Below are 18,157 nucleotides of genomic sequence, written 5' to 3' on the forward strand. Positions count from 1 at the left end.
ATACTTCGCCGTTGGAGCCTTAAGTCTCTGGAGTTGAGATCGCGGATTGGCAAGCGCAGAATGAGACCTCCAACCACAAGAGACGACCGGTCGAACTGGTTTCATTAGAAATTTATCGAAGATGCCTATGCCCCACAAAGGACACTTTCCTGCTGAAAAGACAGCAACATACTTTCAAGCTTTTCAAACCATAATTTCTTTTAAAATACCAAAATAAAATATAAATAGTGAATAACAAAAAACATGCTGTAAATATTTCTACAATAACAACATTAACCTCTTATGTTACCGTTTTTATTAATCTGCATATCATGACTGACGTAGTAAATATTTTTTTTTATTATCAACTTTCATTTTCGTCGCCAGCAAGTTACGTCTATGCTATCAGATAGCGGCTCATTCGTCGTCACATTATGCAAACGTTTCACTTACGTTATCGGTAAACTTCACTCGTTATTACGTATTCTAATAAGTAAGAAAGCAACATTTAAGTTAGCATTAATGTATTCCTTAAGTTGTTCATACTCCCGACGGATATATATACAGGATGATAATAAATAGACGTAAAAGATTCAAAAAAGTAGGAATCAGTAAATAGTGCATTTTATCCAAAAATTGATAGTTTTGGAAATAATAAATAATCTAATAATTATATAGTAAGAAAATGCGTTTTCATAACTTTATATTAAAATTTATAATTGTTTACATGATAGAAAACTGATTAATAGAAAATTTAAAAAATAACAATGTAAAATTTTTCAAAGTGATCACTTTATATGTGATAGGAAATAGATGTAAAAAATTTAAAGGTCTTTGCCGAAAAATGACTTTACCACTTCCCAATCGATAATAGATGTAAAAGCTTTAATGGTGATCAATTTGTATAAGTTTTTATATCGTCTTAAAAAGAAAAGATATGTTATAAATTTGACTGATGGTCTGATGTCTTGAAATCAATTGAAAATTCGTGGTGGATACAGCTGTAAGTAACATTGACTTATGATGCTCATTCACTCATTGGTAAAGAGCAACTGTTGAGTTCTTCGCCGGCTCTTATAAGCTGTACTGCCTTCCGAGCCGGGGGTAGCTTTCTGTAGGGAGAACAATGCCAACATATTGTGTTGATTGAAGATTCTAAAATGCTTGTGCCTACTAAGTAAAGAATACTTTGATTTTTACTTCGTTATCAGAGGTATCTTGACACAACGCAAGAGAGTGAGAGAGGTGGTCATTGCCTTTTTCAGTAAGAGTTTTTGAAAGACTGAAAGATATTGTTGACGGTTAAACACCTCTACTTTTCCAAATTTAATTTGTTTCGAGAAAACCAGAGCTTTTCACAATTTTTAAATTCGTAAACTTCCACAGGGTTTGGGAATGACCGTTAATTTTTTTAATTTGTTATATGTGATTCTTTATCTGTGAAGTGTTTAAGTGAGTGCATTTGGCTGATTACTTTCACTTTACGTTTGATTCTGTTTATCAGAGAACATTATTAATGATATTTCGAACTTTTGTCTAATGTAAATATATTTTGAATATGAAAATTTGGTTTTAAGCAAAAAAAGCTGGGTCATAGCTTTCTGTTTATTGTACACACATACAGATGAACATGAACTATGTAATACGACAATATTACTCAGGTAGTAAATCTATGTAGTACGCTTAGAACATATGTTATCTTTTCAAAGCACTCGTTGATGTCTTTTATATGTGGAATGTAATTTATAACATATGACGTGACAAAAAGGTTTTCGTAAAGAGAAAGATGTAAAACAGGCAGAGATTGTGAAAATTTCATGCTGGTTGTTCAATATTTATTATTTATTCTATTTATTCTATTTTATAACAGCTTTAATAATACAACTTGGTTAGGATTCGGACTTTCTTTCAATCATCTATGCCGTAGCTTCATAAAATTGTTTCGGTGCAATCGAATTAATCCGACTTCTGTTCAAAGTTTATTATAAAGAAAAATCATAATATAAACAAACGACCCAGGTTCTCATAAGTTTTGAACTAGTAATGTATATAAGGAAAACTTATTGTCTGTAAATGTCAAGACAAATATATGTTATTTTATTTTTAATGTATTTTTAACTAAAATATTCAGATTTTTTATTTTTATTTTTTTGCATGTCACAGTGTTTACTAAGTCTCTGAAACTATTCTAACATAAACCGTAAACTATTAAAAACTAAAATGAAGTCAATTTATATCATTTTAATCATTTGTGTGTTGTTTGTTTCTGACGACATCCTAACAATGTCCTGTTTTTAAATTACGGCTCATGTGACCACTTCCTCATCCTCTCTTTACTTATAAGGTTTTAATAAATATATTTATTGATGATTTAGAACGATACACGACATATGATGTGTATAGAAGACATTTTTTTAGTTGCATTGTAACATTTTTAAACAAAAGAATACCGTAGCAGTATTAAATATAAAGAGATATTTTTGAATTTGGAAAGGGAAACTGAGTGACGGTCAAGTGCGGTGTCAAGTCAGCGGTCAACAGCCTAGTGTCGGAATGTTGTTGAGTTGATTTTTTCTCATCTCACTTTCGCCGAAAACCGGCCCCGCTTTCATCGGCAGCGTGAAGCCTCTCCGCCCCTCACGCCTCTTCCGTCCGCTTCCCTGCGTCCGCCGGTCGCACCGGCTCTAATCTATTGTGTCATGGCTACTCTGAGAGCCCGCTGACGTAAGGCTTACGCGCTTCTACCTTGCACAAGTAACAAGTGGTGACAAATTTTAATGTACTTTATATATATGTATAAGTTTCGAAACCGTTAACATATAGCTTATCTTCATCATCAACTTGTCTGAGTGCAGACATTGGCCTTCCCAATGATCACCTCAATGATCTTCTGCTATTCGTATACAGCGACTTCCCGCGACCTTAGCCATGTTGTTAGTTCACCTATAATCTAAGGTTCATTTACTGTCAACTAATGTATACTATACCTTATCCAGAAATCATTTTGTGACGACAATGTTGTAAAAAAAATTGTATAACTACTTACTAAAAATAATTATTGTTTACTATCTGTAACTAGAAAGAAAGAAATAGAAAAAATTAAATCGGTGTAATAAGTATTTTTTTTAAGTTATTCATATAATTTTCACTTTTTTGACGATTGAACCTGTACAAGCCTCAACATATAAAAAGACAACCATATAGGTTGTCTTTTATATATCAGAGTCGAAACTTAAGTTGGTATTGTATTCTAAAATATATTGAACGTTGCATCGCTTTGTCCGGTGTTAGTACTTCGATGTTGGCAATTACTTCACGAAGACTCCCTGATATTACTAACACATTTACATTAAAATTCGGTTGCGGTATATTGAAAATTAAAAAAAAAAAACATTCCGCAACTTCAAAATTACTAATTTGCTTTTAAATGTTTGTTTTACCGCAGTTACCGTTGCAAATATTCGACGTCGATTGCTATGATCCCGTATATGTAATTGAACAGGTAATTTTTATCGGTATACCATTTCCCGGCAACGCCTTTGGTAACGATCGGAGCCCGGTCGTTTTAAAATTATTTATAAATGTTTTCCGTATTAATAATTAATATATCCTATCTAAAATGTCAAGGAGATTAACGTAATATTCACAAAGCACTTTTAAGTGCATTCCCCATTTACACAATAATAATAAAACAAAAAAATATATATCTCTTATTCTTTTGATCTTTGCATAGACTATTTATGGCAAGTATTTAGGTCTGATAATAGCGAAGCCGACTCAATTATGGAAAGGGTTTCTAAATTTAAATCAAATCAAAATATTCTTTATTCAAATACTCTCTTACAAGCATTTTTGAATCGCCGATCAACGTAAAATGTCAGTGTTGTCAGTCTCACAGAAACTGCCACATGAAGACAGTTCTGCTGAGAGCTGGCGAGAAACTCAACAGTTGCTCTTTACAAATATAGTTTTATAAAGAGCGCGCGACAATAATTAGTTTCCCGAGTGAGAATTAATAACATTAAATTACACGCATTAACATCAGTACTTGGATGGAATAATATACTTTTTGCAACAATATGTTTTTAATATTGATTTTGAATTTCTCCAGTGGTAAATCTGAATTTTAATTTATTGGAATTTTGAAACTTGTACCATAAATGATTTGAAGGATAATTTCAAATGTGATTAGTAAGCAAGAAAGCCTCCTCAAACCCGCTACTCGGGTCCGGGTTATTACAAACATCAGCTCCTTCCTGATGCAAGAAATTAATACGGGTAATTCAAGAAGTAATTATAAACTAGTTATCCAACGCCCGCGGCCGGATGTTCTTAAATTGGAAGCGTTTAACGTTTCCCGTGTCAGGATATCGTTTTGCCGATCGAATTCTGTCGGATATTCATTCTTGATTGATTTGATTTTTATTGTGATTGTATTGATTGATGATTATTCATGACTTGTTAACGTTGTTACATAGTTTAGTTTAAGACACGGGTTGGCAACATATTCGTACATGAAGGCCACAGATGTGAAAATAATGATGATAACATTTTGATATCAGAATCTTTAATTATATTTATTGGTACTCTAAATTTAATGTATAATATGAACTAAGATTTACAACACTTGTAATCACAGAAGCTTTAAAGTTCTGGAATTAAAGTCATCTTGGGGGCTCAGGGTGGACGGATAAACTCGCCGAGGTCATTGGAAGACGCAGGATGAAGGCTTTCAATTGGTCCTATAGGAAATTTATTAAAGAGGCCTATGCGCAGCAGGACATCCTGCGGTTGAATTGATGATGATATTCGGATGAGTTATACATGAAATAAAGTCTTTTTTCAAAAAGATTTTGATTTATATGCATTTAGCGGTTTGTTTTGAACAACCAACAGCAAAACTGGCGGTGTCCGAATTCAAATCATCGTCTATTTCGAATTTGAAATCGAACGAGCAAGAATGATTTAAAATAAGATTGATCATTTTGGCCATAGTGGCTAGCAATACGAAGCATTATTACTACATATACTACCAAATATTGCAACCATGCTCTGTATAAACATTTTTAATTCCTTGAAATAAGTAGGTCCTCCAATAGGAGGACAGGGGATTCAAGTTAGGGAAGCCGCCGGATGCGGACAGTGCAAGACTTACAATGCACATCTATCAGCTAACATGATGAACGCTATATCAGAGCTTTCTTTGTTTTCTTTAGAAGATAGTTTTATTCTTATCCGTTGCTTCATTTCTGAAGTTCATGATCGCCTTGACGGAATACAATGTAAGCTCTTTCAATATCTTTCATACCATCCTATCATCTGTTTTCCTCAAGGCAGTAGTAATGGAGATTCCAGTTATTTCACTTAGACAAATCAGCTGTAAGATGACTGTCTACGTGATATTTGACCGTCTACTTCAGTAAACAAAATGTAGGAATCAAAAGCTGTCTCCATTGGCACACGATACAAGCCTTCACGTTCACTTTACGTAACGTTAAGGTAATTACAAATTACACATAACACACACCGTAAACGAACGTTAATATGTAATATACAGATCATTATACAAACGTGATTATAAAGGTAATTATAAAGAAATTATTATACAACGTGTAACGTGTTATATTTTACGAACCTTCTCTAACGATATATTTTCACTTTTTGGCTGTTATAGTATCTGCCGATATTGAAAGTACAGAATTGTTTACACGCAATGAATTTTGTTTGACACTATTGATGTAAAGATGCGTTATTTGCAATTGCTATTGATGTAAATGGAGACTATTTTTATATTTAGAAAACAGGACCCCTTTACCTTTATTTAAAATGTTTTCATTTATTTATTTCATCATTTACTTGAATGAGATATCCATATATAGAAAATGTAATTAAATTCAGCTACCTAGTCTAGCCGTACGTTCTGTAACAAAGAAAATATCCGATAATCTCTAAATAAATCATTTTATTTTAAAGTTTTATATTTAATTAATTATAGTGAAAAAGATATGTTGTAAACGGTCGAGCCATGCGTCGATGTAGTTATGAATCATTTCGACTATAAATTGTGGTTCAGAAGACATGGCCTGCTCAAAGCGTTACCCAGATATTGAGTCGTTCAAGAGATCTTTGGAAGCAGCAGTGACCAAGCTTCCAATGGAAACCGTTCGTAAATCCATCGACGCATGGCCTGACGGTTTAAAAACGTGCGAACACTTTGAATAGCTAGTTTAACTTTTTAGCTACGTTAACATAATTTTTTCACTCTAATTAATCACATATAAAACTTAAAAATAAAATAGTTTGTTTTTTTTTTTTTTTTTATAAATTATAGGATATTTTCTTTGCAAAAGAGCTTATGACTAGACTAGGTATACTAGCATTGTTCAACCTAAGTTACCAGTCGCAGGAGACCTCATGACAAACTCAAACGGAAAAGATCGCTATTTTTAAACACCTGTAGTACTGCCCGTGGAATGGACTCAGTTTACTTTTAAATTCAAGCAAATTAGGCTTTTCAGCCATTTTTATAATGATTACAGTATATAAGGGAACCGAAAAAGCAACGGCATTCTCGCTGTTTCAAAAGACAAAGCAAACGTGTTAACAAAAACCTCGTACGAACAAGCCGATAGTTTGCAGCTCTTCGATATTCGGTTACGAAACACCGTCGCGGGCTTTTTATTTGTTTATTATAATTTATTGGCTGGTTCCGGATTTCTCCGGAACGCTCTAATCGGGCGGTGACAACTTTCTTCATCCGAGCGAAAGTGTACCTCGACCCGCGTCGGGTCTCGTTGACCCGCGACCAGCCCGTGGCCGTGAACTCTGCGGACCAGAGAGACAGACCGACTCTTGTCGGCGCTTTACTATTTTAATTTTATCATAGAGAGTACACCAGAAAGGCAATTTGTTTCTATGCATGATTTTGAAGACTTTAACAGGACATGGTTTCAAAAACATGATGTAACATATCCATACATGGAATGCATCTTTAGTATTTGTAAACGAAAAGTTTAATAAGACACCATCGTGTTAAGGTTGTTATGGGACGATGGAAGTACGAAGTACAGGTGCTATTGAAAATCATAGGGGAAGCCTATATGGATATCGTATGATTGAATTGATGATGAGAAAATAGGAATTTCTACACACTTAGTTATTTTGCAGGCAAAATTAGACTAGTAACAAAATACAGACAACTTAAAGAAAAATAGAGAGAAGCTACTTGGATATCAAATGAAAAGATAAAATAAGGAACACAGCTTTCACAAAAAAAACGTGTGTAAACGATGCTCTTACCTATTCCCTCCAAAGAAAGTGGAGCTGGGCAGGTCACGTGGCGAGGTTCACTAGTAACAGGAGGACACAAAGGGTTATAAAATGGACGAGACCACGGGGTACCAGAGCGAGAGGTAGACCTAATGCCAGAGGGGCTGACGGGATTATACCTAAGTCAGGTCACGGGTGACCCAAAGTTGCTAAAGATAGAGAAAAAATTGAAGTTTTGGAGAAGGCTTTTACGCTGAGGGTCCATACAAATTTAGTATCAAATCATTAAAACTGTTACCTAAAATTTAAAATGACTTATTTTACGTCATTTGTATGGAATGAAATAAAGCTTTTTTATTTTAATCAAACTGCTGTAATTATTTAGTAGAAATAAAGAAATACGGAATATCTGATTGAAACGCAACTTCTTCTCTTATACCGTGCTACGGAATAGCATTAGCTCGTAAAGTTTTATGTACTTAAACCTTAACGTAACTATCAAGGCATTATTAATTAATCAAATATGAAGAAAATCCGCATACACTGGCTCTCTACAAAGATTTAAACATTATAGTAATCACGTACACCAAGCCAAACAAGTTTCAAAGCGATTTCCCTGTGTTTTCCTTGCCTACAGAGATCGTGCGTTGTCGGTGAAAACATACAGAGGAAAATTGTTTATATACAACATTAAATACTTCTTGTATGTATAAATTTTAACTTGAAACATGTCATTATAAAGCTCTTCTGTTGTACAAAAAAATAACTAACTGCAAATAGTCCCAATGTATGATGATATAAATAAAATATTTCATCTTGACATTCCTTATTTTCTGTAGTTTGCAATCTTTAACAGGTGTGTGAATTGATACTTCTACATACAGTGTAATTGGAAATAGGTGTAAAAGTTTAAAAAGGATGAATGTTCAACACTTCGTCGTCGTCTTTGTCGTTCCAGCCGCCCTAAAAGGTGCCTTAAAGGTGGATATAGTTCTAGGAACAGTCCACGAAATTCGTAATATTCACCTTCAGCACCACATATTATACATTTACATGATATCCTTACATTTTTCTTAGGTTCCAAGTACCAGTCCTATATAAGAATATTAAGAAGACCTTATAAATTCGTTAGTTTGTTCGTTTGTTCGTTCGTTTTAGCCCACAGAGACACTGCGAAGCTTATGCCTCTTTCAAAGATATTTATAGGAGGATATATATATACCAATAGGGTTTGCAGTTGGGGTGGCGGAAATCCTATATAATAAATGCACAATGCGTGAATTATTTATAACATTGGATTTAGTATTGGATCTATTCACGTAGTTTACTTATATTTATGTATTGTTAAATATAAAAATTAATGAAAGTTTTCCTCGGCACGCCATTTGTAAATAGCTTTACCGACTTATTCATTTTTGTTTATGAGTTTCCTAATACTTTGTGAATTTTTTGGAGAAAAAAATTGAATTTTCTCAGAACATTTAAAGACTATTGAAACTAATTACTAATTAAAGATGAATCATAATTTCGTCAGTATTTATCGATCACTAAATTTAAACATTCATTTCACATTTATAAATAAATAAAGTGACCGTAGTTTAAATAGATGCATATAAAACCTTCAACACGCAAAGATTACATATAAACAGAAAACATTTAATGGAATCAGGCGTTACCTTGCGGAAGTCCATCCTAAGTAAGAAAAGGACCAATATTTAGCCACTTCCCACATGCAGTGGTAGTCGTGTGACAATGACTCTGTGTTTGGCACTAATCGGTGTAACATAACTCCTGAAGATGCCCCGTGGAGGGGTGAAACACGTGTTAAGTAATTTGGCGGTGGCGGTTGTGTGATTCGCATTGTTTGCCGCATACGCATTTATCAGCGACCTGGCGGGCGGTGCACTTTGTTGCACGACTACCACTGTATGGGTGGAAGTGGCCAAATATTGGTCCTTTTCTTATAAATTATTTTTTTTTGTTTTCTATGCTTAAAATTGGATATTAAACATTTAATTTGAGTTCGGAAATATCTTTAATACATTTGCACATTGATCCGGCCGCATGCCGTGCGTAATGAGCCGTTGTTAACGCCCGTTTTGTAATAAATAATTACTGATTAGTCCATTTAAAAATTACGCAAATGATTATCAAATTAATTATAAGTAATTGCATTACGCAAAACTATTCAGGATTATGTAAAGTAGTATTAGCTCTAATGATTATGTGTTCCTGGTAGATTGATATCTTTTGTACAAATTAATCATGATTTTTATGAGGTATTTACATGACAGAGAACACGGTGCTGCATATCCTCTGGAAACTTGTTTCTGAGCCGTGGCAATCCTACCTTATTAATGCGTAAAGTGTGAATCATATTACTTTGTATTCCGGGAATCGAATCTGCGACTCCTGCTCAATGCGAATAATTATAATAGTATAAGAAAGTACTTCGAAACATATATACAGAAAGCTTATTAATTTCACAAAACACTCCAAAACGCATTGCCCGTGTCATGGATTTAATTATGAAGAAGTAATATTTTGGAGTGTGGTTTATTAGACACTACTAAAAGAAGTAAAAAATTCGGTACGGAAAATAAAAACTTATGTAAAAAGCGACGTGGTAAATATAAAAGATATAAATATTACATATTATATACATACAAAATCTAAAACAAAAATTATTTGAACATATTGTAATATTTCTTCTGGCCGCGTATACCATACAAAAATGCAAAAGAATGTTTATGAATCATTGGCAGTGATGTCGCCTGATTATTTTGATTTCATTTTGACTAAACCTGATAAAGTGTATATGTATAAATCTGTATTGTTAAACTTTATTAAAAGATGTGTTGTAGTGGAGTTTCTTCCTGCTTCTTCTCCACGATTATAATACCTTGTGAAGCAGAGTAGAGTCAAAAATAAGTTACATTAAAAAATATAGATAACTTGACTATTATATATAGATAACTTGACGATCAACAAGAGGGTTGTTAAAATTTGTAATATCTTAATCTTTTATTTTACTCTATTCCTAGATAGATCGAAGATGCCGTGATGGGAAGCGGTGAGTGAATATTGAATAAATTAAATTGATGATGATGATAAAATATATGTTAAATAAATGATTAAAACACAGTTTAATTTTCGGTGCCGCCGGACCAACAGGCTGTTAATTCGTCCGTACAACTCGTGTGGAGAGAAGCACTTGTGATACTATTTCTAGGAAATAAACAGAGCGTGGCTGTACCGGAGAAATCTCGCGCGATGTTCTATTGCCATTAAAGTTCCGGCGCAGCGGTTAAATAGACAGCATAATGCTTAATATTATGGATTCGAATTAAATATATTAAGGTCAAATTATTTTTTTATTTTATAAATTTCTACTTGTTACTCTTTTTCTTTATGGATATATAGAGTTTAAATAACGAGATGTTTCTTGGCACAATACTGAAGGGCACCTGCGCATTCTGCATCAGATTCAAGGGTTCATCTGAAGGTACGGAAGAGGCCCAATGAAGGGGTTTCAGTGGGTGAGAATCCAAAATAACCCTGTCTCTTTTTTAGAGGTCAGGATATCCTATGCTATTTCAGAATATTAAAAAAGAAACAAAATTTGTTAAAGCTCCTATTAATTAAAGTAAGCCTACTAAATTTCTTATTCTTTCAATTATAAATACAAAAAATGTATGAAATAGTTAAATATTAATATAAGATAATATAATAAAAGAGTTTAAAACTTATGAAAAAGCTCACCTTATCTAAAACCACCTGTTTTTCGGGAAATCCTTTCTTTCTTCAATCGATAGTTCGCACACTAGTGATAAATGTCTTAAAGAGAATTTAAAAAAAAAATAATTTAACAGTACAATCCGTTGGGAGACTGAATCACATTTTCCGTGATATAAAAATGGTTCATCGTTGCACTGTTACACGTTGGGTGTCGGGCGTCGAGCTGAGGACGCGGAGACGTGTGGACGCTTCGAGTGTCGCGGCCAAACTGCCTGCGCGGGCGCAACAAATCAACACGCACTTTCCTCCCGCCACTGCCAGGTGAAGCTGGTAACCAAACACTTGCTAACCACTTTGTATGCCCCATAATCCTGTCGACGACGTACGTAGCGATCGACACTGTAAGACACCTTCTAATCGAAATGTTAAACGCATTACATAACAGTGTATAGCTTATAATCGTTAGTGTAACATTCTATGAAAGAAGAGACACATTCGTATTGGTAACCCGTTAGTTCCGACCGCGGTCGTGCTTCAAGCAAAGAAGAAGGAACAGCAACCGTCTTAGTGACAAGCATCTTGCCTGGAACATTGCCGCGACAACAACCGTTTTATTTACACCTGATTTACCCGATGATAATGATTTACCTGATTTACACTGCAGAAGCTATTCTACATCTGCAGATTCTAAAACGACTAACAAAGATCCTAATGCAGCAGTCAATACGGAATTAATATAAGAAAATTTTTAATCTATATCAGTGTTTTTCAACACTTTTATGCATGTAACATAGAAATTTTTAATATTATATCGAAAGGGTTGAATCCATGTCGGGTCAATTTTCCATTTGCCTTGGTAATTACGTTGGTAAGCATTGGTCTAGTAGCCGTTAAGATACCATCTTGGTGCCTATGTCCTTTGTTTTAACCATCTTACACTGCTCAGCAGGATAGATGGTCTGGCGCTTAGCTTCGAATATTTTATTTATGTTATGAATATCAAAGGCGCCCTTTAGAACCTCGACACGAGCCATTACACTGTAGTACGGTTTTATCGAAATAGCAAGCTGTCGCAACATACCCCGTTGATAGACTGAAAAGAACGTACGATTCATCCGTCAAACTTATATTCGAAATCATTCAATTTTTACTGTCAGTGTATATAAATAGCCAAGTAATTTTGTAAGCATTCCGTATGGAAGAACCATGCGGTTTTCTTCAAATAAACGTTTATCATTTCAGACAAAGAAAAGAGTACCTATCTACTCTGAAACTTCTCTACTCCTGTCAATAGATAAAATTCGGGAAATGAATCAGACCTAATCTGGAGGTAATTTAAGTCACATAGAACTTGGCGGCCTCACTGTAGAACTTGTTAAATGAGACTGTTAAAGCTACAGATTAGGCGCTCTCATCGCTCTTCCGAGATTCGGCTCTTATAGGCGCCCTTGTGTCGGAATACTAAGCGGGTTTATCGACGAGTGACAGCCTGAGCCGAAGTCCCCCAGGGACACCTGCGCGTCACTTCATGGAAAGTTCACCCAAGCGACCTGAGAGCTTGGCGACCTCCCGATAAGTAGCGGGAGCCTACACTACATTTAAAGAGGTCTCAAGCTAGGCAACAATGAGAGACCTTTAAAAAAAAAGAAAAAAAAAATCATCGCTTTGCTAGGAGACAAGACACATCATTTTATAAATTCACATTGATGTTTTATATTTAGTCTTTGATTGAAGTATAAGGTGTATCTTTAAAAAAAAAATCTACTGGTTCTAGAGAAAGTAGACACGGTCCGTTTTTAGGCGGCATTGCACACAGAATTAGCCTTAAACTTTTTTAAAGGTATCAAAACTCGAAGGCTTCACAGGCTGTCACATACTGCAGTTTTACTGGATCGGAAGGCCTACTCGGCTCGATCGCAATTAAATATGAATTGTAGATTGTTTTTCATGTTTATACATATATATTATTACGTATATTATTAGATCAAATACTCATGTTACTAATTGTAGAGTGCATGTAGTTTATGTGCGATCTCCTACCTGTTCTGATCAAGTCAAGCCAGTAACTAGACTCCTTATTTCTTCTGTCCTAAGTAACTAGAAAAGAATGGTTCCTAGATTCATAGGTCCTACTTCATAGTTCATTACCAATTCCATTAAGTTATTTGATGGGTATGACTTTCAGTAAACAAGACTTTGTTCAAAAAGTTTGATAAAAATTATATTTTATTTACATTGAAATCATATCTTTGTGACATAAAGCAGAAGGGATACGGCAAAAAAGATTGTTAGCAAAGATTTAACCATTATATTTTTACTAAAAATATCGTTAGCTGTTATTAAAAGTTAATAAAATGTAATTACTCCTAATTAACTTTAATATGTAATTATTTTAATTAAACGATTGGTGTCGAAAGGGTGTCCATAAATAATTCAGGAGCGACATTAAGCCGACTCGTCCACGCGTCGCGTGTGGTGACCCTACAGTCAGGTCGACCAGTAGTAATGCAATTGGCTGTGTTCACTGGCCTCTTTGTTCGCTGTTTCTGCTTGACCTCATTCCGACGATGCTGTCGTAACATTAGTCACAGGCAGTGGCTTTGCGGCTGCGCATATTCCCCCGCGTACGTCCGAGGTGACCATCGCAGGTGCATTAGCCAATAAAGCCTCTTTTGATACGACATCTGGGTAACAATGATCCTACAAATATGTTACTAAGTTGCTAAAACTTTGCCATATTTTTCGTTAAAGTACGTAGGAAGAAATGAACCAATATTTAGCCACCTCCGCACATGCAGTGTGTCTGGCACTACACGGTGTCACTCTGTGTTTGGCACTACTTGGTTTAACATAACTCCTGAAGATGCCCCGTGGAGGGGTGAAACACGTGTTGAGTAATTTGGCGGTGGCGGTTGTGTGATTCGCATTGTTTGTCGCATACGCATTTGTCAGCGGACTGGCGGGTGGTGCATTTTATTGCACGACTACCACTGCATGTGCGGAAGTGGCTAAATATTGGTCCTTTTCTTACTTAGGATGGACTTCCGCAAGGTAACACCTGATTCCATTAAATAGGAACGTAGGAGACAGGAACATTACTAAGTGCACAGACGACATTGTTAAAATCGTGCAGACAGTGCAGCACAGGTCTTCGTGCCCATATTTGGGAACGAGGCTTGCATTGTTCGTCTATCGGTTTATATGATAACGACGATGTAGATTCTCAAAATTGCGGAGAGAAAAAAAAAGAGTAGAAAGAAAGGATTTCTTTTCACACTTAAGACACTTGTTTCTACCTGTCAAACATTTAACGGTAATCAAAATCAAAAAAATACGCGAAAGGGTATATATATATACAATGTAATGTTAATACAGGATATGATGTAAGTATATGAATCACAGAGGTAGAGGATTGAAACTTGCGAACTTAGCTCGCGAGTACGGTTCGGGATACAATCCTTAATAATTCACACTTTGTGAATTAATTATATGGAATTGAAAGGGTAAAACTTTAGAATTGCTCCATTAAATTGCCCCCTTGTGGGACGTGGCTCGACTTTGGGAAACACTAATCTAGGTATGCACTACTATAAATATCTTTACATCATCTTGAATTGACTGAACGCCTGTAGAGAATTGAATCCGATGTTACACAAGTTGTAAAAAGGATAAATAAATATATATTTAATATGCTCCCATACGCAATGTAGATCGATTACAATCCAGTAAGGGGGTATACACACTAGTACATTATGTGTAGCTCCAAGCTTTATTTAATCATTTTGATATGTCAATTAAATAAGGCATATAACAGACAACAAGGCCTCGTCCGCGATTTAGACCCGGGCCATTGCCAGGATCTGACCGACATCCGGCTGGCGGTGGAATGTGCACCTAATTTAGGCGAGAGGAGAAATTATTACTTATTGCGTCCGCGAGCTATTCGCAACGGCCGGTACAGTCGTCGACGTAAATGTACTTGTAACACTATAATTCAGCATTAAAAAATTTTAGTAGATCATAAAGCATGGTACTTGGTTTATTGACTTATTTACATGGATCATATTATAATGTGCACAAAATAAATTGTTAAATTTCATTAAAAAAAAAACTGTTGAGTTTCAAGCCGCCTCTTCTCAACAGATCAGTAAAAATAATAGATGATTTAAAAGCGCATGTAAATGCCTATACTTGAAATGATGTTTTGAATTTGATTTTTATGTAGATATTAATAATCAATTAAAAAATATTAATAAAAAAAAAAACAATAGGAAAGTCTTTCGTGCGCGGTTGTACCGAGATGTGCTTATAAGTAAATATTGAATGGCCACTTTCTTCGACGCGCCCTCTCGAAGCCACTCTTACGTAACAGCGTGACAACGTGATGATCGACGCGTGTGTGCGTGCTTTCGTCACGGTGTGCTAATGTGTTTTAGCGATGTGTCGGTGTGAGTGCAGGCTTGAGACTCAGGTTTTACGTCAGAGTAGCAGCGTGTGTGATACGATGAATATCAACATTTTGGACCTTGAAGTTTCGACCAATAAAACGCCGATGAACTTTCAGACGATATGCTGGATTCAGGTAGCCGGTCATCTTGGTGATGATTAACATGGTGACGATGATGATGAAAGATAATATCCCTTGCAGAGTCGCTGCATAAATATAAATAGGGAATTCCGCGGCTTCTCTCTCTTTGTGAAAAGATAATAAAAGAGGCATGTGTCAGGAACAGGAGCACAAAGTATACCGGTGGCAATGCCTCAATAAATTGAATCGTAAAAGGGTAAATATAGAACTACACTAATTACAATAGTTATATTGTAATAATAAAACATGTAAATTTCAATATAAAAACGGAACTAATATAAACCGTATCAAATAGAATATATTATACATAAATAAATATTAAACGCGTAGTATATTATAACGTAGTAAGAGTCGATTCGAAAACATGGTCATTAAGAGATATATTAATGAAACAAAATGGCGGACGCCGCACGCCGCGCTACTCGGCTAGTGGGTTGTCAGAGCTTGTAAAAACTTTCTCACCGACACGACAGAGCGTTTTTGCATTGGCTATAATATCTCTATTGGTGCTAATTCATACCGCGCATATCAACGACCGAACGTAATAACTAATTCTCATATCAACATACGACAAGAAAAATATATATAAATGGTTTGAATTATATGTATTGTGTAATATTTTAACAGGCCTTCTAGCGAAGTAACGATAAAAACTGTTTAAAAGCTAAAGTAGTAAATGCCAGTCGCACTATATCACACGATCTGTATTAGAGGGGCTACCTCACGCCTCCCAACCGCGAACAGCGTAGGCGATTCTGGGGAAGATCCGGATCCTTCCTTGGTTCACCGAGTAGCCCACGCTGCCGCCCCAAGCCGCAAACACACCAAACGCACTACCTTTACTCGGGTAGAGCGATCTACTCCGTGTTAACGACATCGTGCATCTGGAGTACGATCTTTCAGTTCCATGAACTCATTTCCTATGAACCTGTAAAAGCCGACCGGCTAACAGCATTAACATAAATAGAAACAAAACACAAACTAAACGCAGTGGACTAGCATTTATATATGACATTTAACATCATCGTTTTAGAGATGAAGAAAAAGGTCATCAGCGGCAGTATAGCATCCCTCATGGATGATGGGAAACCGTCATATTATTCTGCGGTTTTGTGAAAAACATAGTAGAAAAAGTGATAAAAGGAGTGGAAATATTTTTATTCAACATCTGTTTTAGATGTCAGATAAAAATATTACTGGCTAATACAAGCGTGGAAAAGTATAATAAGGAAAGATTAACCATTACATAATTTTGTATTGTATAAAAAGTTTATAAACAATGTTATATATATAATTGAATAAAAGAAATGAAAAAAAAGAGAAAATTAATAGTATAAACGTGAAATGTAAAATTGTGGAAATAGATAGAAGATAGAGGATGTTAATTGATTATAAATTGATGTTTTTTTAATAAAAATATAATATATAATACAAGTCTCTGTTCAGAAAATAGTATAGAGGAACAAGAGATCCCCAAAAACGATGACCATAAACAAAACCATTGTCCTTAACGACACCAGTGCTAGACTATGCCTCTACTGTAAATTTCCAATCGGACCAGTTTAAAGCGGTCTGCATCCAGCGTCTCGAAGACCTCAACAAGGTCGTCTGTCGATCTTGTAGGTCCACTTGCAGTCACCAACCCAAAACCTAAAGATCACCGCGGCCATCTGCGCGTTATGTAGTTTGCATAACATATTCAAGAAACCAAATAGAGCACTTTCTTCGTAGCAGCTTCGCTCGCAGTAACATTATATAAGCTATTCGAAGCGTCCGGATAAACAGAGCAAAGTATTATTGATGTGCCTGTAAGTACGCTCAAACACCTGCAACATTGACATGAGCGAGTTACGGAAGTGCAGATAGGCAGTTATACGCTGGACCAACATTTCCCTGTCAGCTATAAACACATCATAACGCCTGTAGTTATCTGTTGAGGGAAGGCGACGTAAGTGAGAATAAAAAGAATGAAATGAAATAAAATTGTGACGAACGTAAGAGGAACGAATGGTTGACATTAAAATGAAACGAAGAAGAATACGTTAATAAGAAAATTAAGTTAATAAATTATTATTGTTATTGTCATCCCTGTGTACCTATATAGAACGTAACAGAAGTCGATAAAACAATGCTGCAATTTTAAATTTATTTACAAGTCTTGATGCTAAAAAAAGTCTTCTATCTTTTGCCGACAAGTATGTGATTGAGATAGTACTAAATCTGTCAAGTGTATTATAGACTCGTTGTTTCTCTACACCGAATAGCTGCTAGCACTATTATATTTACAATTATTCTTTTTCTTCTCTTTAGCTGATAGACGCCCACTGCATAGCACAGGCCAAAGATCCTCCAAAGATCGTCATGATGACCATTCCTTCACTGTCCGCTTCGGGCAGCTTCCTCAAATTTTTACTACGTCGTTGATACACCTAGTGAGAGGAATACCCATAACGCGTGTACCGGTTTGTTGTCTTACAATTAGAACTGTAGAAATGACAAAGGAGAAGGTAGCATGTTGTGGCATTAGTGCACGGAAGTCATGAATTGCGGTCACCCATTCCATTAACTTGTTTTGCAAGGTAA

General features: G+C 35.4%; 1 protein-coding gene across 1 annotated transcript in view; it reads right to left on the minus strand.

Moving 5' to 3' along the window:
- The window catches only part of LOC137924576 (mucin-3B), a 59,018-nt gene extending 47,793 nt beyond the window's left edge, over nucleotides 1-11,225 (minus strand). The window contains exon 1 of the mRNA XM_068767970.1: nucleotides 11,011-11,225. The gene's annotated coding sequence lies outside the window, so the exon portion shown is untranslated. The remainder of the gene's footprint in view (nucleotides 1-11,010) is intronic.
- Between the last annotated feature and the right edge of the window lie 6,932 nt (nucleotides 11,226-18,157).

This window comes from Battus philenor, unplaced genomic scaffold, assembly GCF_028537555.1.
Source record: "Battus philenor isolate CCGP_79_NKW_IND1 unplaced genomic scaffold, ilBatPhil1.0.hap1 SCAF_24, whole genome shotgun sequence".
Classification (NCBI taxonomy): Eukaryota; Metazoa; Arthropoda; class Insecta; order Lepidoptera; family Papilionidae; genus Battus; species Battus philenor.